This window comes from Rhipicephalus microplus, chromosome 7, assembly GCF_043290135.1.
Source record: "Rhipicephalus microplus isolate Deutch F79 chromosome 7, USDA_Rmic, whole genome shotgun sequence".
Lineage (NCBI taxonomy): Eukaryota > Metazoa > Arthropoda > Arachnida > Ixodida > Ixodidae > Rhipicephalus > Rhipicephalus microplus.
Genome location: NC_134706.1, coordinates 90,587,692 through 90,610,849, shown reverse-complemented (window position 1 = coordinate 90,610,849; position 23,158 = coordinate 90,587,692). Strand labels below are relative to the sequence as shown.

The window sequence follows — 23,158 nt, the reverse complement described above, 5'->3', positions numbered from 1 at the left end:
ACAGAGCACCCACACGTAGTTGGCTAGACCGATAGATAGATAGATAGATAGATAGATAGATAGATAGATAGATAGATAGATAGATAGATAGATAGATAGATAGATAGATAGGTAGATAGATAGATAGATAGATAGATAGATAGATAGATAGATAGATAGATAGATAGATAGATAGATAGATAGATAGATAGATAGATAGATAGACGCCAAATTGCTCGCAGGAAAAATTCTTTGCATTTTCAGACAATACCACCACAAGGACTATTTATTGTCACATTCGCCAATCACTACTTCATAATCATAGTTCTGCCGTAAGGGGTAGTTTTCTTCATTTCAATCGATTTGCTCTAGTTTTGCCGACTCTATAGGTTCCGTGTCCCGCAAAATAAACGCGTTGCTGTTTGTCAGCGGTTAGTCTTTTTCGTCCCTATTTGGTCCTTTAGCTTAACTGACGTCGAGGCTTTTTGACATTCCCGGCTCAGGCTGAAAACGCTACTTCTCGCGTCCGTGAAGATGAGTGCATTGAGGCAGGAGCGAAATTATTGACTCTTCGTCGAAGTGACCAACCAAGAGGACGCTACTTACCAACATGACACCGAATGTCAAGTACATAGGACGGTTACCTACCCGCCAATCACGCACCATTCGCTTCACCAGACCGTGAGTTGAAAAACGATTGAGTGAAAGCCAGTTCGGTTTCGCTTGCACAGTTTGCGAGTGCCTGTAAGTGAAGTGTGATTTTCGCGCGGTGGGTGTAATGCAGTGTCTTTAGAAGGTCTATCCCGGTGGTGAGTCATTGATTGTATTAGAGATGGGCTACCTGGCGCCAGCATAGATGCATCAGCATCTAAGGGTGTTGTAGACACTAAACATCGATATTGTTATGAAAAAGAAGAGACGACGTATCGACGAGGCTGGGATTAGATGTATTGAAAACCAGCGGTAATGGCGTGACCGGTTAACCAGTGACCGAGCGGAGACAAATCTTCGTCTTCCTCGTCAGGCATACACGCGCGTCGTCCCTATAATAATAATATACATGCATGTAGCAATTTAAAATAGATATCAATGTGCAATTGACATTCAACCACTTCTGTTAAAACAGGTTTCTCTTTCTGGCATTATGCCCATTCCTGTAATAGAGGGATCAACCACGTTTGCTTTTCTTTCGAGAGAAACGACTCCAACGGTGGTTAATCATGTGCACAGATGAAATACAAGAGCATTCGTCTTGAATTTATTTGCAAGGTTGCGTCGACATTCTAATTGATGACTGATACGGTTGCTTTAGCGTTTTTCTAACATGGTGCCTAAGTATATTGTTGCTCATAATGCACAGTGATCCGAATGTGTCCACGACTGTTATGAATCAGCTATTAGCACGCTCTAAGAACAAGAAAGCGTTGACCTAATGGCGCCTATGGTAACAGCGTCATGAAATAAAGAGCAAGAATTTAAATAACACCCATATGATAACGGTATCTTTCATCTCCCGTATAATAATTTTTAAACTTGTAGAGTCACCCGCCGAAAGCAAATCATTTGATGCATCGGAACTTCCACCAAGAAACGTTTTCAGAATAACATTTAGAGCGTGGTATTTGCATAATTCTTCCCCGAGAAACAATTCTTACAGTGTCTATTGTGTACAAACACTCGGGAAGCTGCGTAAGAAATTCAAGCAGAGGATCATTACACGTCAACTGCTGCTGAAAGGAATGTAACATAAGTGAATCCTCGCACGGCGGCGCGAAAGAAAGTACGTAGCCCAGAAATTCAATCTGACGCGCGCTGATTCAATCTAATACTGGCATCCTGTGCTGTTTTCACTTTCCTCGTCTACATTTGCCGCAAACTTGCAGTGCGCGTGGCAACCTAGAAATGGAAGGCGTGAGAAAAACATACTTCTAGGTTCGCATTACTTACTTTTCACTCACTTTCTGTTTTCTGCTACAACGCTGCGTCGACCACGCATTTCGTGAAAGGCGACAGTTTCGATGCCGCCTATAAGAACGGCAACTCGGTTTTCGTTTGGCAACCCACACGTGGCGTCAACACGGAAAAGCTAAGCATTTCGCAGACTTCCTGCCGAATGAGAGCGCATGATGTTGCCGAACGTGTGCCATGCAACAAGTGGTGGCAATTTGGTGCTTTGTAGGGCTACATTTCCGATTGGCAGCTTCAGTGAAGTGGTACAAAGGTGAACCTTGAAGCAGCCGAAGTCGTACGTGGAGACGCTCACATCTGTCGGAAGGGGTAGTGCTTGAATGAACGTCAACAATAACACGCTTAAAACGTACAATCAGCCGCAGTGAGCCACCTCATTAAGCATATGAAAGAATGAAAACTTTTCGAACGTTTCTTTCACCACATCAACGTTTTAGGCAGAAGGGAAGCCATAGAAAGAGCACGAACTTCTCCAGGCCAGCCACATCATACAGCAAGCCCAGGAGTGTATTGGCGAAGCTTCCATGCTTAACGCAGCAAAAAAGTGGCGCTTTCTATTAAAACGAGGCTAAATATCAGGCGCCTGTCTGGTTTCTGTTTGTAGCTTTTACGCCTCCGTGGAACAAAGTGTATACATGTGTGTTTGAAAAAAGTTGTTAACTATTTAGAGTTCTTGGTACTCTACTATGAAAGAGCGAAAAGCCGTTCCTTCAGAACTTTGGTGTCTGTCTCTCACACAGGAAACGAGTTGTCTCTTAGCGGTAACTTTATTAGGTCAATCGTAAGCTCAGAGACGGTATGCGAGTGTGTGTGCCTTCTATTTCATCCTTATCACGTGTTAGGGATGGTTTTGCAGCCCAACATTTTATACTTCTCCAGATAAAGACGCTCTCTTGACTATGTACTTGTCACCGATAAGCCCGGTTAAGACACAGAAGTAGGATCTTTTATGAAGGCCACTTGTCGTTTCAAGTCACCGTCATTGCTGCTCTTCTTTGTTTCACTCCTTACTATCGTTGTTGCCTGAAGAAATGAAAGCACTCGCTGTTCACCACGTCCGCAAAACTCCGATCCCTGGAATGTATGAACGTTAAAGTTATAAGAAATGATTGCGAAGAAAGCAAAAAATAGAAAAAGAAAACAGTAGATTAGGCAGACATTTGCCCCGTATAGAGGGCTGCTAATGTTAACGCGAGATCGCTGAAGAGCTCACTTTGCATAAATTCCTGCAATGGCGTAGTTGATTGTGAGCGAATTATTATTATCTTGTGTGTGATGAAAGAAAAATCAAAAAGTTGCAAATATAATCACAAATGAAGTTACAACGTCTGAGTGCTCATCGAACTCAGGGCCGTTTACATGCCAAGCAGGTGTTACAACACACAGTCACGCGTCACCTTAAAAAAAAACAGTGAAAATGTCTTCGTCTGCCTGCAAATGTAATGAAAATAACTTTCCAGCTGTACAAACAGACGCGTACTGTGTACAGGCTTAACCACACAATAAATATTGATTGATTGATTTGATTGATTTGTGGGGTTTCACGTCCCAAAACCACCATTTGATTATGAGAGACGCCGTAGTTGAAGGCTCCGGAAATTTCGACCACCTGGGGTTTTTTAACGTGCACCCAAATCTGAGTACACGGGCCTACAACATTTCCACCTCCATCGGAAATGCAGCCGCCGCAGCCGAGAATTGAACCCGCGATCTGCGGGTCTGCAGCCGAGTACCTTAGCCACTAGACCACCACGGCGGTGCATCACACAATAAATATAGCTGTTTTTTGCGTGGGACAATTGCTCAATGCCATCCGGCTTATTAAAATTACTTCGAGATTTGAAACGAGCCTCCGAATAAGAAAAGCACACACGTTATTGTACACATTCTCTTAAGACCACTTAGTTGGTTTATAGCAGGTTCGAAAAAATTTGACGCGTTTAATTGCTCGTGGTTTGAAGCGTGCTGCGCTTACAAAGTATTGAAAGCTTCACTAACACTAGGCACTTTCCACTTTATTGATTTCATTGTAGCAAAGCACTATTTAGACATATCGAGTAACCCAATACAATGAAAATATGGACTAAGTGATTGAAGTAAGCGCCAGGGACGGGATATCGCTTTCGCGTCAAACTATCGAAGATGAAACGAAATGGCGCCCAATCGTTTTCTTCTGTCATACTAATACTAGTGTACTCGTTTACCCATCAGGGCCATCGATTAAAAGCATTACCTCATTTCAATATGGCCCTTCCTTTTTTCCCAAGTTATTACCAACTTTCTTTCCAAACATTTCTTGGGGTCGCATGAAGCCAACCTCTGCACCATGAGCTCACCTACGTAGCACATGACCACATTGAAAATGACCCTTTGACAAATTTGTTATAGCATCAGGTATCTGGACTCGCAATCAGGACTTCTACTTTTTTCGAGAGAACGACTGCATTTGCACTAAGTCATTCTTTTAGTTTCATGTAGCGATATCCTCGCTAGGCACCACCATAGAATAGTTTTGCATTCTTTTTGTCCCCCAACAAATATTGCGCATAGAAAAGGTGGCTATTGTTGCAGGAAAACTCATATATCTTTCAGTCGTGTAAGTTTATACAGATAATCCTAATGTTTCATTACCCCTTTTGGCACCTTTTATGTTGTTACGAGAAGAATACAGACGAGAAGGATACAAAGAAGGATACTGTTATTATTGTCACGAGAAAGATACCTAGAGGTACTGGAATCGATACCCACCACCTCCATAAAATACGTTACGAGAAGGATACCAAATGGGAAGAGTAGAAGACACTGTAATATTTACAGCTGGTTTAGCGAGCAGCGCCAACCACTCAGATTCACGCCAGTCTGTCTGCTGTCGTCCTTCTCTTCATCGTGGGGATCTCTATACCACCCGTACGTAGCGATATCACCAGCGAAGAAGGCTAAAAGACAGGGAGAGGACGGGAAGTGTTTTATATCTGCCTAATGCAACGTGCGTTGTTTACACTTTTCGGAAAACAAAGTAGAAAACCTAGCAAAATAACTTGAAGGACAGCGGAGGTTACGACAAGGGGAGTATAGCGAAGTTGTTGAGCAAGCAACCTGTCTACAAAAATCACAAAATGCTTGGACCCCAAAATCAAGTTGCTGTATTAGGCGAAGGGAGGGCTCAGTGCTCTCCCATAGTTGAGTACGAAGTACTCGAAATCGTTAAACATTTTTTCCAAACACAAATCAACGCATCTTTTGAATGTGAGGCCCACGGGACGGTTTTTTGCCCTTCCATAGTAGAGAACCAAGTACTCTAAATCGTTAACCATTTTTCTAAACAAATGATTGAAATTAGAAGGCCTACGGGACAGCCTAGTGCTCTCCTATAGTAGAGTACTAAGTACTCTAAATCGTTCACCAATTTTTTTTTCTAAACACCATTTGTACACGAAGTACAACGCAGTGAGTGAACCAAGCGTTAAAACTACAAGTTCGCTTCATTATGGCGGAATATGTTCCACTCAGAAATTGCAAATGGCGTCACAAAAACATGAAGGATTTTAAACGCGACAGTAAAACGTGTTCTTGCTGAAAAAGTTGAATGTTTACAGCAAATCAATGTTGGAAAGCTTTCCCAATGTATATTACTGTTTAACAGCTATAGCACTGTTGAACGCCGGTACAATCACGCTGATGCTCAGTCATAGATCTCCAGCCCGACAACTAAAGTCTATCATTAATATGCAAACAAAGCATTGTGCTCATAGATGCTTGTGGTAGGGAAACCACACAAACGATGTGATGATACCTAGGCGAAAAAATGACCAGAAGAGCATTATAAATGGCACGCCAAATTTGGCCCAAGGTCATGTATTCGCGGCATGTAGGAGTTATGGAAGACCACTGCCCGGCCAGAGAGAAGCGCAGCGCGCGCCATTCCTCCATGTTGGTCGGCCGTGATTATACAGTGAATTATTAGAAGATCAGAACAAACGTAGCGTGTGCCGTAGTTGTCCGCCGCCTGTGTCCATAACCACTATAGAGCAAAAAAGTAAGTACATAAAACACCAATGACACAAGGCATTTGAAGACGGGTCCTCTGCGTGCCTGCCCAGAGTTCCATCACCGATCCATGCCAGTCGTTGAAACAACGTTGAAATATGGCCTCAGGCAGGCTTGCCTCGGTAAAGGAATCACGTTAAGGTGACGGTTCCACTCCCTCCTTTTCGCAATGGTTTTAAAGAGGACACCAGACGACGCCACACATCCACGCTTGCAGAAAGCGAGAAAATTACTCGCGCAAGTACGGCCAACATCGCCTGTCGCGCGAGACGGCGGAAATCGGCCGATGAAAACCAAGGAGCACAAACGCAGATGGCGTCTTTCACCTACGATCCTCCAACTGTGGCCGTCGTTAGCACGACACAACGAAAGGTGCCCCAGTGACAGCTGGCAGACTGAAACCGGCGTCGTTTCACTAATGCGTAAACACACGCGCGTACGCGCGCACATACACAATTACACAATCTCTCTGTCTCTCTGACTCACTTACGTCCATAGAATAACGATTCATCATCACACGAACCAAACGCTTCGAAGCGTTTTAGCACACTGACATTGCCGCTAACCATTTTAGGGACGAAGCTCCTTATGGCGTGGCTTGTGCGTCCCTCGTACGACGGAACCACTAGTGGCACATACCCAAAATAGCGGCCCTTACGATTGTGACCTCCAAGGTAGTTGCGGTGAAATATTTCTTCTGTGCGTTGTTGAACAATAAATGATAGTGCTCAATCCACATATTAATGGCTGCTAAGGGGGAATGAGAGACAGGAGCATTCGGCCTTTAGGTAACGCGCACGCTGCGATCCTCATTGGCAGCTATTGGCATGTAAATTGAGCACGATCTGACAAGAAAGGTTTGCTACGTTATACTCGCTGGGTGTAACCTCCTTGGTTTTAGAAAGGATGAGCGAGCGTTGGGCCGCGTAGCCATGAATACAGTGAACTAGTATATACCATGAACTCGAGGTGGTTAAAGGTTGGAAGTAAACCCGAAGCGCAAGCCGTAAGAAAGTGTGCATGTGCCACCTCCCGTTTAGTCCTTGAAATGTCCGCTGGATGGCGGTGCTTCTATATGGAGAATATATGATGAAAAGATGCGAGATGGTGGTACTTGGAGTGCTGAATAAATGGACGAACGGATACACAGACAGATGCATGGATGGACGCATAAACGGACGCAGGCACGGATGCATGGACGAACGCAGGGACGGACGCACGAACAGACGCACGCACGGACGGGTAGATGGACGCATGGACGGTTACACAGACGTACGCAGGAACGGACGGAAGCAAGAACAAATGGATGGACGAATGCTTCGCCCCACTCCCCATCATTCACTCCGTGGATATGCTGCCATTTTTTTTATGTAGCGAGTCCTAGGCACTTACTTCATGTAGCGTCGCGTGAACGCGTCTTTTTAAATGCGAAGCATTTCTTAGCTAGCTTCGGCGACATTGAGCGTATCTATCTATCTATCTATCTATCTATCTATCTATCTATCTATCTATCTATCTATCTATCTATCTATCTATCTATCTATCTATCTATCTATCTATCTATCTATCTATCTATCTATTTTAGCTCTCCTGGTCTTTTCGATAATAGTATCAATACAAAACTTGGTATGACATAACATGACTGTATGAAAAACATATTTGCTGGTCATAATATAACAATCATGACATGTATGTCATAAATGCCATGATTTACATTTCATGGTCCTTCCAATCTTGAGGTGGTTTGGTTCACATGGCATGTTGCAAAACTGGTATGATATGACATGATTGCATGGCAAACATAAGCGACAGACCCTAACATAAAAAAACGTGACCTGCGTGCCATGTAAACGCCTGACTACTTGCCACGATTAAGATGCACTCACGCCCGCTTCGCTAGCGTCACATATACCAAATTTGGTATTACAGTACGTGAATAGATGACGAAGGTATGTGACTGCTACAAACAATATCATCATGAGATGCCTGTGATGTAATAACATGACTACATGCTACGCTCATGATGCGCTGTCGGCCGTTTCGCTTGCTTCACCTCTACCAAATTTGTTATTACGGGACATGAATGGATGACGAAGGTATGATACGGGTGCATACATGATAAACACAAGATGCGTGTCACATAACAACATTGCTACATTCTGCTCTCATGATGCGCTCGCGGCCGTTTCGCTAGCTTCACATCTACGAAACTCGGTATTATGCGACGCGAATAGACAACATAGGTAAATGATACATCCAAACATTATAATCACGACATGTGTGTCATATAACAACGTGGCTACATGCCACACTCATGATGCGCTCGCGGCCGTTTCACTAGCTTCACATATGCCAAATTTGGTATTACATGACGCCAATGGATGACAAAGGTATGCGACTTGTGCAAACATAATAATCATGAGATGCGTGTCATGTGAGAACATGGAAGAAGAAGGAAGAAAGTTTAAGCGGAAAGACAGGGAGGTTTGCCAGTACTTAGACTGGCATGCTACCCTGTGCTGGGGAAAGGGGTGAGGGGATAGAAAGATGTTAAAAAGAAATATTGCGAAGAGAGAGAGAAATTAAAAAAAAAATGCGACAGAGGAAAGGGAACATCAAAGAGTATAAGACAATAAAGTCAGTCTCTGAGGCCAGTTGTCCGCAAAAAGCGCAGCAAAGCATTCAAAGCCTTCTGGGCTGAGGATGGGCTCCGCCAATCACCCAGAATCCTTTGTTCCGACAAAGGCCGATCGTCTAGTCTATCCAGAGCTGCAGTGAGTTCTTGTCTTTGCGTGTTGAAATGGGTGCACTCACACAGAAGGTGCGCGAGGTTTCTTCATGACTACATGCCGCAGTCAAGCAGTCAATACATTTCGACATGACGTGGTTTGCGTGCTCGCCGGCGTTCAATTCGTCGCGTCATGCCAGCGTTGCCATTCCTGGCATCGGTCCTGCCGTATACTCGTAGGCTCACGCCGTGCTGCGTTGTTTTGACACATGTGCGTTTCAGCGCATCCGGTGTCCCTCCATCACGAAAAGAGGGAGACGCAGTACTGTCTGGGTAATGCATCGGCATGAAATGCAGCATGTCTCATTTTGCGTCGGTTGCCGTTGCGCCGTGCTCACCGACGCTGGTCACGCCTGGTGTCAGACTATAGAGTGCTCGCGTTTTGCTAACGTAGCATTACTGTGCCTAGCGTGGCGCACGTCAACGCTACATCGGAGTATATTGAGCCCTTCATGAAGTGCTCGCGGCCGTTTCGTTAGCTCTACATGTACCAAATTTGATGTTAAGTGGTGTCGATGGATGACGAAATATATGACTGGTGTAAACATGATATTCCTGACACGTGTGTCATGCAAGAACATGAGAACATACCACGCTGATAGTGTGCTTGCGGCCGTTTTGTTAGCTCCACATATACTAAATTTGGCATCACGTGAAGTGAATAGATGACCAAGGTAAACGACAGAATAAAACATGGTTATTATGACACTGAAGTCATGTACAGCCTCATTTACCTTCACCTCGTAAGGTCGTGCTGATTTGAAAGTGACATATCAACCTTTCTTATTCGTGCTTCGCATATCATCGATTTCCAATGTGCGTGGGATCTCCCAGTGTTTATGTTTCTAAAGACCACTTCCGAATATTCAGCGGCTTTGCAAGGCTGCCGGGGTGTTCAGCTTCCTTGTTAGATGCGTGGTCGCCTTCCACCTACCCTTCTGTACGTGCACTCGCGAGCCCCTTACTTATACTACTCCATTTATTGTGTATTCGCAACTTTCACCGCCTATAGAGGGCGCTGGTGCGAGCCCAGCATGGCTGTCGTTTGGAAGATCGTGCAGCCGGCGCGCCGACAGCCGCCACCGATGTGCCTGACACTTTGACCTGTGTTGTATTTTCCGCTGCAGCCACCTTGTTGTCAAGTCTTTGCTGAGAAAGTCATCGACTTTAGCATGTAACATATCCCACACTGCGTGTTGAGAAACGCATGTGTGGCGTATATTGATGAAAAACTAGTTTCGAACGCCGGGCACATCGTCTGCTGCACTGTACAGCTTTGTGAATGCTGGTCGTGCCACGGCCGGGTAAGACCAAGCGGCCGTGCTCGTGCAAAACAGGAAATCTCGCATTTGACTACATGGCGTCTGCACAGAAGCGTCCAACATACTTTGTGATTCTTCCAGCTCAGCAAGCAAACAATAAAGATTAAATCACTGCTAGTATGACTCGCCGTAACTCTCTGACTTCACAATAACTGTAGTAGAATGGCCAGCGACAAAATATAAAACCAGCAAGCCGCCTAAGTGAGGCCAACTGAACGATGGCATGAGCTGACTCCGTGGGCATCACCCAAACGACAGTTACGACGGATGCCGCATGGCGACGCCACCATCTGTGAAAGTTGCGAATAGCTGTCTTATTTATCCTTTTTGCACCATTGCAGAGACGCTGTACCACAACTCGTCAATTGTAGTGCAAGCTTCTAGAAAAGTTACCTTCCTGAGACCTACAATTCTTGAAACTTTCATGCAAAGCTCTCAAAGATTTTATTTTAATGTGATCTGGCTTCACCAACGAGACACTCTGGTCACCGCTCGTCGCTCTGGCCACCGCACATTGCTTTGTTAAATGCGAAGCATTTCTTAGCGAACTTCGGAGACTTTGAGCGTATCTATCTATCTATCTATCTATCTATCTATCTATCTAACTATCTATCTATCTATCTATCTATCTATCTATCTATCTATCTATCTATCTATCTATCTATCTATCTATCTATCTATCTATCTATCTATCTATCTATCTATCTATCTATCTATCTATCTAGCCGCCTACGACTTTTAGCTCTCCTGGCTCTTTCGATAATAGTATCAATACCAAACTTCGTATGGCATAGCATGGCTGTTTTAGGAACACATGTGATTAGTCATAACATGAAAATCATGACACGTATGTCATGAATGTCATATTTTACATTGCATGGTCCTGCAGCTCTTGCGGTGGTTTTGTTCACATGGCATGCTGCGAAACTCGTATGGTATGGCATGATTGCATGGCGAACACAAGCGACAGACCCTACCATGAAAATCATGACATCTGTGATATGTAACAACATGTCTACATGCTACGCTCATGATGCACTGGCGGTAGTTTCGCTAGCGTCACATATGCCAAATTTTCTATTACAGTACGTGAATGCATGACGAAGGTATGTGACTGGTGCGAACATGATAAACATGAGATGCGTGTCATGCAACAACAATACATGCTATGCTCTTGGTGCGCTCGAAGCCGTTTCACTAGCTGAACATGTACCAAACTTGGTGTTGCGCTACGTGAATGGATGACATATGAAGATGACATATTCAAACATGATAATCACGTCATGCGTATCATGTAACAACATGACTACATGCCATACTGATTATGTGCTCGCGGCTGTCTTCCTTCACATATGCCAAGTTTGGTACTACGTGACGCCAATGGCTGACGATGGTATATGACTGGTGCAAACATGATTAACATGAGATGCGTGCCATGTGAGAACATGACTTCATGTTTACAGTCAAGGCGCATATACATTCCGACACATGACGTCGTGCACGTGCTCACCGGCGTTTATTTCGTCACTTCACGTCGGCGTTGCGACGCCAGGTGCCGGTCCTGTTATATATTCGCAGGCGAGGGCTGCGCCGCGTTGCTTTGGCTCATGCACGTTTCAGCGCGTCCGGCATTCCTCCGTCACGATAAAAATAGACGTAGTGTTGTCTGGGTAAAGCATCGGCGCGAAATGCAGCCTATCGAATTTTTTGCCGGCTTCCGTCGGGCCACGCAAAACGGACGCTTGTCGCGCCTGGTGCCACACTATAGAGTGCTCGCGTTTTGCTAACGTAGCGTCGCTGTGCCCAGCGTGCGCGCGGGCCAACGCTACATTGGTGCATGTTTCGTCTTTCATGATGCTCGCGCGACCGTTTTGCAGGCGAGACATATACCAAATTCGGTGTTTCCTGACGTCAATAGATGACGAAATATATGACTGGCGCAAACATGATAATCCGGTCATGTGTGTCATATAAGAACATGACAACATACCACGCTCATAGTGTGCTCACGACCGTTTCGCTAGCTCCACGTAAACTAAATTTCGTATCACGTGACGCGAATAGATGACGAAGGTAAACAACACATCCACGCATGATAATCATGACACGGAAGACATGTAAGGCATCATTTATCTACACCTCCTAACATTGTGCTGATTTTAAAGTGGCATTTCAACATTTCTCCCTTCGTGCTTAGCATTTCATCTATTCCCACTGTACGTGGGATCTGCCAATTGTTTTATTATTAGGCTAATTACAAGAGCAACCTAATTTTTCATAGAGCTTACGCGAGTAAAATAGACAACTTTGGGAGAGCCAATCAGGCATAAAAGCCAGCAAGACAGCTGATTTTACAGAAGAGCAGATCACTGACTACTGACGACACTTTTGGGTGATATTAGAAAAAGAAAAGTGCAGATAGTGTATCTTGCACTCCGTTCAATAAAAAAAATTGACGTATCTACCGGTTCTACGGACTCTTGCTTCATTGAAACAGGAGTGACGTGAAGGGCACTCTGTTCGATCTAAGAGTAACAGCAAAAAGCCCGGCGTAAGATATGAGCTCGTTTCGCAAAATATACCCCACCTTCTCGTCGGTGAACGACGGTAGTAGCAACACAACGGTCTTGTGGCTGTCGTTGATGCGACGGCCTCAATAGCCGGCCTCTCAGATGTATACTGCGTGCAGCTTCAGGGAGCTTGAAACTTCCAAGTCACCGTGAAGAGCATGGCCTCCATGTCTCTAATCGTCAATGCTGGCTGCTTGGTGATTGGCGGCGACCGTGTTCAAGTCTTTCCCTTTGGCCCAAAAATGACCAACGTCGCCTGCCTGTTTTTGCCTTCGTTCGTCTTAAACGAAGCTCTCGTCCAAGCGTTATTCCCATATGGCAAGGTGCTCACTGTCACCAGTGGTTTGAGGAGCGGGCGACGCGGCGTACTCACTGGAACGCGGTATGTTCGAATGGAGATGAAGGCCGATAATCCTGTGCCGAACTACCTGCGCATTTCCGGTCACCGTGCTACGTTTAACTACCGTGGTCTCCAGCGTGTATGTCGAAGATGCGGCTCGGGGGACCATCTACGAGTCCAGTGCACAACACCATATTGTGGTCGCTGCGGTGTGCACGGTCACGTTAGTGAAGGATGTGACCGCCCGTGTCGACGCTGCGGGGACGGCCACCCAACTGTGGTTTGCCCTGTCTGCCACTCTTAATCAGACGCTGCCGCTGGTGCCTTTCCACCACTGACACCGGCAACGAAACCAACTACTGTGCTGGCCTCACCCCTACAAGTTTCTTCAAACGAAGCGTACAACGAAAGCGCGATTGTCGATGCGACGCTCGGCGCGTCGGCCTCCCCGCTGGTGCAGGATCCGTGCACTTCGAAAGACGCAACGCACTGCCCTGAAAACGGCGTCGGCGTCTCTTCTCTGACGCCAATTGATGTTCAGTGCGCAAATGACCCCAGTTCTCAGGCTGCTGCTGCTGGAGTTGACCCTACGAGCCCTGTTATGTCGGAAAACAGTGGCAAGAATACCACAGACTCTCCTGTTGCGGCCGCTCCGACCATTTTGACATCGCGTCATACACGTAAAAAATCGCCCACACAAAGGGTGCCTACACCGGCCTGCCGAGACGTGGACAGTGCGGCCAGCATCAAGGATGTGGATCCAAGCTTGCCGGTGGCTCAGTCCCTACCTCCCCAGGACATGTATTCGGAAGACGGCTTTAGCCTGGGACTGGATAGTAGCATCGGACTGTCTAGCCTTGCCGATTTCTACGTCGAAATGGGAGCTCCACGTGAAACAAAGCGAAGGCACACTTCTAGCTCTTGCTCCGATCAACGCAGTGATGGCCGTCATAAATCCCAATGGTCCAAAAAACCTTAACCCTCTTCTGGAGGGTCGAACTGTGCGTTGTAATTTGGTTGAGCAAGTGTCCCCTGGACACTTTCCAGGACACCATCTAGAACTATGCGTTCAGGTTAGTCTTCACTTTTTATTATGGCTAGTACACTGCATATTATTTCATTGAAAGTTCAGGGTTTTCTCAGTTCGGCAAAGCAGGCTGAAGTGATTAGTGTCGCCCGCGCTGCAAATTGTGATGTTTGTGTCTCCAGAAAACAAACTTCTCGCTATCCGACGTGCTTGCTTTTAAACGAAAGTTCAACCTAGATTGTTATTTCTTTTTCGCTACATCTCGTTTTACGGGAGCACGTATTAATATTTTCAATCGAGCTCTATTACGGGGTCATTATGCTTTTTACGATGGCGTGGGCACGGTTTTGGCTCTAGACTGTAGCTACTTTTCTTTCAGATTAAGGATGCTGTGTGTGTGGGGGCCAGCGCAAGCTGGACAGTCTATTGACTTTTTTAGAGACCTGGATGTGTTTTTTTTCTTGACGGTCGTGATGTCATTCTGATTGGCGACTTCAACTGCGTTCTAAATACGCAAACCGATGTACAAGGTCCTGGCTGGGGCCAGTCTGCTTGGAATTCACGCAGGCTGCGTCGCCTTGTTCACCACTTTTCATTACTAGACGGGTCGCCGAGTAGCGAGAGCATGCGACGGACGCGAATCACATCGGCTCCGGCTCAGGTTCAATTTCAAGAAGAATTTCTTCCTGGCGACCTGTTGCAACGATAGGAACTTGTTCCTAGCATCACCACTGTCAAGCCTATACCGGACTTCAACCTGTGAGTGCGCTTTTAAACGTTTTAACGCTTTCGAAAGTTCTTGAAGAGGTCCACCTCGCTAACCCTAGCAAGCCGGAAACGCGGCTTGGACAGAACGCCACCCCGCTCTACAGCGGATGGCGAGCGTCTCTGGGAGTGTCGCAGCCAACGAGAAGCACTCATTGCCCTCTCGCTCCACGGACCACATGATGGATACGCAGACCAGTCAAGACGCCGATACGCAGGTGAGCGATGAGCACAACGCAAATCCATGGATCACTGTTACCAAGAGAGCGAACAAACGCCGACAGCTGCAACCCCATACCGTACCGACTCAACAGCTGCCCAGCACGCCGTCTGAGCCCGTTCTACGCCAGAGCCGGCCTAAGACGCGTCTACCAAGACTCCCACGACTCCCTGCCGAGGACTACAAGCTAGCAATCCGTCCCCATGGTGGATTAAATCTCAGCAAGGTTAACCCCAAGACATTACTTCTCACCGTAGTTCATGCTGCAAGTATACGCAGTGAGAAGCCTGATATCAACCTTCGAGTTGACGAAAATCAAAATGTGCTAACAATAAGCACCTCATCTGAACACATCGCCATGGCACTTGGACAAATCACCAAAATTACAGTGCACGCAGCAACCTACGACATAAGCTCTTATGGTATTGCGCCTGATAATTCGTGCAAAGGGGTGGTCAACGGAATAGGCCATGAAATCACACCAGACGAATTCCTGACAGAAGTAGAAGTACCGGGCTACGAGGTCCTTACGTGCAGACGCCTCGGCAACTCCGGAGCAATGGTGCTCACATTTTGTGGCAAGCGAGTCCCTTTCTTCGTGAACGCGTACGGACAGGCTCTCCGCTGCTACCTCTACAAACGGACTATTCCCCACTGTAGAAAGTGCAACAAAACTGGACACCGCGAGGATGTGTGCCCACAGCCTCCTGACACACCGAAATGTCGAGTGTGCGGGGATTCACTATCACCCAACAACCACGAGTGCCGCCCTTCTTGCATGCTTTGTGGTGGCGACCACCCGATGGCTGCCAAACCATGCCCAAAGCGGTTTTTGCCACCTGTCGACCGACGCAAACCACCCCGGTCAGCTACTCCCACCAAGAAGGCCCAGTCACCATCTCCCAGCCCCGGACGGCAGAGCAGTGCGTCCGGGAGTGCAGCCAGGCGAAGGAGCCATTCCAGGGATAAGTCGGAGCCCAAGCGAGGAAACTCGTCATCGCGGAGTGGTTTCGCTGGCCAGCCGGGATCTCAAGGCTGGCACACGGACGGGACAACGCATCATCATGGCCAGCAAAGCGGTTCCCACGAGAAAGCACAAACGGTAAGCTGGGCAGGGCAGTTCCCTCCTCTCCCTCCCTCTCCACACCAGTCCCACTCCCTCACACAAACATCAACGCAAGAAAGAACACCACAACCAACGCCACCTAGACTACCACAACCCATGTCCGTAGACACTCAGCTTCACCCTGACATGTCGTCAACTACGGCACGATCCGACTATTGCACACGAGAGGCGTTGAACAAAATGGCTACTTCTTTAAGGAACGAATTCGCAGCTATGATGCAGGTAGAAATGCAGAAAATGAAGGATAGCATTATGGCTAAACTAACAGCTCCACTCCAACAATTGATCCAGCAGGCCCTGCAACCTGCTATCCAGCAAATTGTAACGGATGTTAAACAGCAGATATCGGCTGCACTTGGCCAACTTGATATTTCGCCATCTGCACTAAAACGCACCACGTCTCCGACACGTGAAACACAGCGACCGCATCCTCACATACGCCCCTCCCGTTTCCTATCACCGTCCCGAAAAACCGTCCCAACAGCCGCAGCTGCTGCAGTCCCGCTTCCCACCACCCTCCACCAAGATTTAGCACAGTCCAAAATGCCTCCGTGTACTACCGAGGCCCCGCTATTGCATGATCATGGCGAGAAACCGTAGGTCAACGCGTGACACCCCTCAACTCCTACGTGTGTGGCAGTGGAATTGCAGGGGGTATCGTAGGAAACGCGGAGCTCTAATGCAATTCATTGCGACGCAGCAGATTACTCCCGATGTCATAGCGTTACAAGAAGTACAATGTACCCCTACGCTTCCGGGTTACACCACATACACGGACGTAACGAACAATACACCACATCGCACAGCTACATTAGTTTCTAAGCATGTCACTGTCATAGAACACACCCTTCAAAGCACCTCCATCTCACACGTACTTCTCGAATTAGTCCCGTGCTCTCGTTCCAGTAGCAGCCTGTACGTGCTTAACGTTTACAGTGCACCTAACGCCAGGAACGATTACTTCGGTAATCTATTCGCACAAATCTGCAAGTTGGGTAAACAAATAGTTATTGTAGGAGATTTCAATGCCCCCCATCCGGCTTGGGGCTACGCAACAGAAACGCCTAAAGGCCGACGACTCTCACAGGTTCTCGCGATTCATCGCATGACCCTGCTGACAGAACCTGATCAACCCACTCGCCTAGGTAATAGTGTGAGCAGGGACCCATGCCCCGACCTCACGATAGTCAAGGGCGTTAGTCACTATTCCTGGTGCAACCTCATGGTGAATCTAGGCAGTGATCACCATATACTAACTACAGAGCTCCAAGTAGCAGCCACGCGTGCCCCAGAGCGCATCATAAAACTAACGAATTGGGATGCATTTAGGCGTAATCGTACAACTACCCATCAGGACTCTCCTTCCCTAGAGGCCTGGATATTAAAACTTCACTCTGATTTTCAAAGAGCTACCAAACTCATCGCTGCGACGACAGAAACGCCGGATGTGGACCGGCATCTGCTAAATCTCTGGGATGCCCACAGAGGCTTAACACGGCGGTGGCGGCGACAGAAACATAACCGAAAACTTCGTCTCCGAATCGCCAAACTAGCTACTGAGGCACAGGACTATGCGAACATCCTCACTAGCAACAATTGGCATAACTTCTGTGATCGACTCAACGGCTCACTAAGTACACCTCGAACGTGGCGTATACTCCGTGCTCTTTTAAATCCCACGCAGACAAAATCACACACTGCTAACGCAATCCGCACCGTTCTCCACAAATCAGGGCTCGACGATAACACTCTGCTGCACACCTTAAAGCAACACTATGTATCCACGGGCTCCCGTCCCACCTACCGTGATTATCCACACGTACACGATACGCCTCTAGATGAGGACATTACAGAATCAGAGGTTAGGGCAGCTTTGCAAAGCATTAGGCGCAACAGAGCACCCAGTACAGACGGGATTACGTACACACTTCTGCGTAATTTAGATGACCAGTCCATCGAATATTTAACCGCTTTTTACAACGAACATTGGAAAAACAGCACGCCACCACAGGAGTGGCGACACGCAGAAATCAAACTTATTCCAAAGCCTGGCAAGCCGCTATCCCTCCAGAATCTTCGCCCTATATCCTTAACTTCATGTGTAGCTAAACTCTTTGAACGCGTTGTTCTCTCTCGACTACAACCATTTCTCGAAGACAATCACTTTTTTCCTGATACACTATTCGGCTACCGTCCTGGTATCTCTACACAGGACGTATTATTACAGCTTGAGGAGGACGTGTTGGATAGCCTCACTTCAAACCAGGTCCGAGCTATTCTGGCCCTGGATCTGAAGGGTGCTTTTGACAACGTCTCCCACGACCCTATTCTTGACAATCTCGCTTCATCTCGGTGTGGCTCACGTATCTACAATTACGTCAGGTCCTTTCTTTCTGACCGCACGGCCACTATTGGGATTGGAGACCTCCGTTCAGACGTCATTCTTCTCGCAGGCAGAGGAACACCACAGGGCTCGGTTCTCTCGCCCACTTTGTTCAACGTGGCTATGGCTAAACTCCCTTCCCTATTACAACAGGTTCCCAACATCCAGCATGCCATCTATGCAGATGACATTACAATTTGGGCGACCAAAGGATCAGACGGAACCATCCAGGATGCCCTACAGGAAGCTGTGTCTGTGGTACAAGACTATGCTGCTGCCGGCAGCCTTACGTGCTCAGTGGATAAGTAGGAGTTGTTATTAGTATACAAGCGGCGCCGCAAAACCGCTGATTCTCCTGACATTTCGCTGTTTCTTGATGGCCATCCTATCCCTCTGGTACCACGAATTCGCATTTTAGGCCTCTATCTTCAGTCCGACGGCAAGGCCTCGTACACTACACACCTTCTGGCTCAGCAGATAACTCAAATTACACACATAATCCAACGCATCACCAATCGCAGGAGAGGCCTCTGTGAGAAAGATGTCCTCCGCTTAGTACAAGCACTCATAGTTAGTCGGCTCACCTATCATCTTCCCTTTCACAATCTTACTCTAGCTGAAATAAAAAAAGATGGACATCCTTCTACGGACAGCTGTGAAGGCGGCGATCGGCTTGCCTCCACACGCATCTACACAACGCCTCCTTCAATTAGGAGTCCACAACACCATAACCGAACTCATCGAGGCCCAGCACAATAGTCAGCTCCAACGGCTCAGGCAGACCCGTCAGGGCTGCGCCATTCTGTCTCGTCTTGGCTACCCGATTCCTCAAAAAACCGCACAAGTACCGCGATATAATCTTGCTTCTACTGTCCGCGCACTCATCAAAGTGCCTCCAATTCCACGCAATATGAATCACTCCCGCCACGCCGGTCGTCGACGTGCCCGAGTTCAGGCTATGACACGCGTCTTTGGTGATGGTACATCAGACTTACAAGTACTTTACACTGATGCAGCACGCTACCCAGAGAAGTCAGCCATGTGTTTAGCCGTGACAGATGACACAGACGCCCTTGTGGCGTCTGCCACACTTCGCACTACAGACAGTGGTCTGGCAGAGGAGGGAGCTCTCGCTCTGGCAATTGTTTACGCAACGACACTGTCACATGACTCCCCTGTCACTATTGTAACAGATTCACAAGCTGCTTGCCGTGATTTCGCTCAAGGACTTGTGGCTGCACATACACACAATATCCTCTCTTCTGTCTCACCGTCCGCATTACGTCCTGTGCGTATCGTCTGGACTCCTGGACACGCCTCTCTCCAAGGTAATGAACGCGTTCATGCGGTTGCCCGAGAGCTGACCGGCCGGGCTCCATTGGAAGAGCTGTCCAATCCAGACGACGCATCGACAGAACCACTAAACTACAACGCTACGCTGCAGTACTATCGACAGAGCCGTTATACGTATCCTCCCCCTCATCCTTCACTTAACAGAGCAGATGCTGTCGCTTGGCGGCAACTACATACCAATTCAATTCCTTGCCTTTATATGCTAAATCGCTTTCATCCGACTCTCTACCCCTCCTACTGCCCCTTCTGTGGATCCGTACCGACGGTGTACCACTCCACGTGGAAATGCTCTGCCCCACAGGGCGTGCCTCCCATTCCCAATCCCACCCCTTCCTCTTGGGAGTCTGCACTGCTCAGCTTACGCCGGCAGGAACAGCAGCAGCTGGTCCAGCGGGCTCGCAGGGTCGCGCAAGGCAATGGAGCCCTGGACTGAGGGCCCCACCCAAAGAAGGCTCAGTTTCCATTTCTTAAAAATAAATGTTTATTCTCTCTCATTACTAGACACACACAATGTAGTGCACGGAAATACCTTTGTTTGGACATTGCGACGGAGACGATCCTCCAGCAGGTTCGACCGGGCTTACATCCGGGTTAGAAGCGTTTGTCTCCGATTTATGCGTTCCGTCCTTCCCACCTTCTCCTGTCTACGTATCTGATCATCGGCCTATTGTCTTGAAGCTCGAAGTTCCATTTTCTTTTTCGAAAAAGCCATGGCGTCTTGATGTTCGCGTCCGGCAGGACACGCACTCAAGATCAGATTTGTCACGCTCAATATGTGTGTCACTCACGGCGTCTCGTCCTGAAAATTGGGATGCGCTTAAAACACAGTGGCGCCTGCGCTGCGCAGTAGAGGGGCGTTCGCTTCGCCGACGCGTTTCTGAAGAGCTTGCTGATACTGCGATGAAGTTATGAATTGCTTTGCGCGCCGAGACGCCTTCTCCTCTGATGCGAGCGTGGCAGCGTGAACTGGGTGAACGCTTTCAACCGTCACCCCCGGAAAATCTTTTCAGGCCTGCGCCCAGCAATTTGACGTCATTTCCGGCCGGCCGACTCTCGGGGAAGCCGCAGCGGCAGCGAGCGCAGCGCGGGCGGCGGTGGTGACGGTTCGGCGGCGTGGTGTTGACGGTGTTTCACGTTTGTTGCTTTCCGTTGTTGTTTTGCGGCAATTTCGTTTCCGTGCGTGATGCTGGAGTGATGCGACAATGCCGAATAAGTGTTGTGTACCCGGATGCACCGGCAACTACAAAACAGGAAAGAAGATACAAGTGTTTTCCTTCCCTAAAGACGCCGACGCTCTCAAACAATGGCTACGCGCCATTCCTAGGAAGGACTTCGTGCCGACTTCGTGCACTAAGGTAAGAATTTGAGATGCTCCTGTTCTTAGCTTGTCGTTGCTTGTTCGGGTAGAAATCACCTATGATGGGAAATACTTGAGCGTGTGGCCGCCGGGCCTCGCGAAGCGCTGACGCCAGCAGCGTTCGCAGCAAGGATGGTCAGCTGCGCTTTGTTCACTAACAGTGCCGTGGTGTCGTCCATTCTTGCAAGCTCTCGGTGGAAGCGCTTCGTGGAGTGCGGTGACATCACGCTCCCGTGTTTCCTTTCATGTTGCTTGTACCGCTTAGCGCAGCGCTTTTATTTAGATGCTTGCGAAACGTAGGTAGACTTTGTTTTAGCTACACGGACTGTAAACGCGGTCATGCAAACGGGAGCGCATTTTTTTCTTTTGAGAAGTGGCGTCTCAGACGTTCTTGAAACGTTTTTGCAGGTGTGCGCGAATCATTTCGACGCTTCATGCATTGAGAAGACGACATCGTAGACGGATCCAAGGACAGGGAGAGTTATTGAAGTTGCACTCCCAGTGCCACGGTTGCGTCCTGGATCTGTCCCAACGGTATTTTCCGGCTGTCCGTCCTACCTATCAGTACGAGACCAGAGCACGAGAGAAACCCCTGACGCCAAGAGGAGCCGACAAGAAGCCTCCCAACTCGCCCGTGCTGTAGAAAAGTCGCTGGCGTCATATGAAGCGGAGCAAAAACGAGACCGGTTTTCGTCCCTCGAAGAACTAAGGGCTCGCCTGCAAGGGGTGTCAGTGTCTCCAAAGTGGACTGTGATTCATAAAGAAGAGTGCTCCATGTTTTTGAACATTATCGACTATCGTGAACCTTGTTTGAATGCGTCATTGACCGTGTTTGCAAACCTTGAAGTCTTTGCCTGCTATCAAGGTTCACCAATCAAGAACCTTGGTAGCGCTGTTGTACCAGACTCAGTTCAAAAAGTAAGTTCCTTGTTGGAAATTTTGAACAACCTGTCGATGCTGTCTGAGGAGCGCTGCACTTATTGCCACCTGGCTCAAGCAATACATTCCCTTGTTTGAGCCTTGTTTCCAGTTTTGTATCTCTTTACAAGTTGTTAGCTTTTAAAGGTGCTGTACTTTTTTCTTTTTTTTAACTCGAACTGCCTCGGTGCCCACTGTAGCAGTTGTACAGTCCGTTTTGGTACCTAAGCTGTGTACACTTTCCTTGTGCACTCTGTGTACAGACATGTTGTGCACTGTGATTTGTTTTTTTCTTAGATTTTTGTTTGATTTTTTCCCTAGGACATGCACCTACCTGTGGCAGTACAATTACTTTTCTTTCTGTCATTTATCATGCTGTGGACCACAATTTAGTCACCAGTGTTCTTTTGTATTGTATTTTTTGGCAAGTGTTTGAACCTGATACCTTGTGTTGCTACTGCTACTATGATAAACGAATGGTATGTTTTCCTCTAACCTACAATTTAAATGAAAGTGTGCTTTTTCTGTTCCAAAGCTCGGGGATGTTTTTGCTGTTACAATCTGTTTTGTTTTCTGAGTTTTATGTGGCAAGATATTGTGTTTTGTACTTTTGGCATATTTTCAGCATTAAGGGCAACATCTTGTGTTGCCTGTCGTCTGCCTGGACCGAGAACAATGTGCACTGTGATATTTGTACAGACGGCGTCTGGCTGTGATAAATAAATACGCATTATTCCATTCACGATATTCATTATTTCTTGATACCTTGATAAGTTCCCCCGCAACGGTGGCTCAGTGGCTAAGGCGTAGCGCTGCTGAGCACTAGGGCGCAGTTTCGATACCCGGCTGCGGCGGCCGCATTTCTGATGGAGGCGAAAAGCAAAAACGCCCGTGTGTACGAGATTTCGGCACACAATAAAGATTCCCAGGTAGTAAAACTTGATCCTGAGCTCTCCCCTACGGCGCGCTTCATCGCCTGCGTTGCGTCGGCGCGT

The 23,158-nt window shown here is 47.5% G+C and overlaps 1 long non-coding RNA gene across 1 annotated transcript; it reads left to right on the top strand.

Moving 5' to 3' along the window:
• The first annotated feature begins 20,888 nt into the window (after positions 1-20,888).
• On the top strand, positions 20,889-22,901 carry LOC142767014 (uncharacterized). The gene is made up of 2 exons (XR_012884708.1): positions 20,889-21,243; positions 21,654-22,901. It is a non-coding gene; the product is annotated as an uncharacterized LOC142767014 (long non-coding RNA).
• The last annotated feature ends 257 nt before the right edge of the window (positions 22,902-23,158 follow it).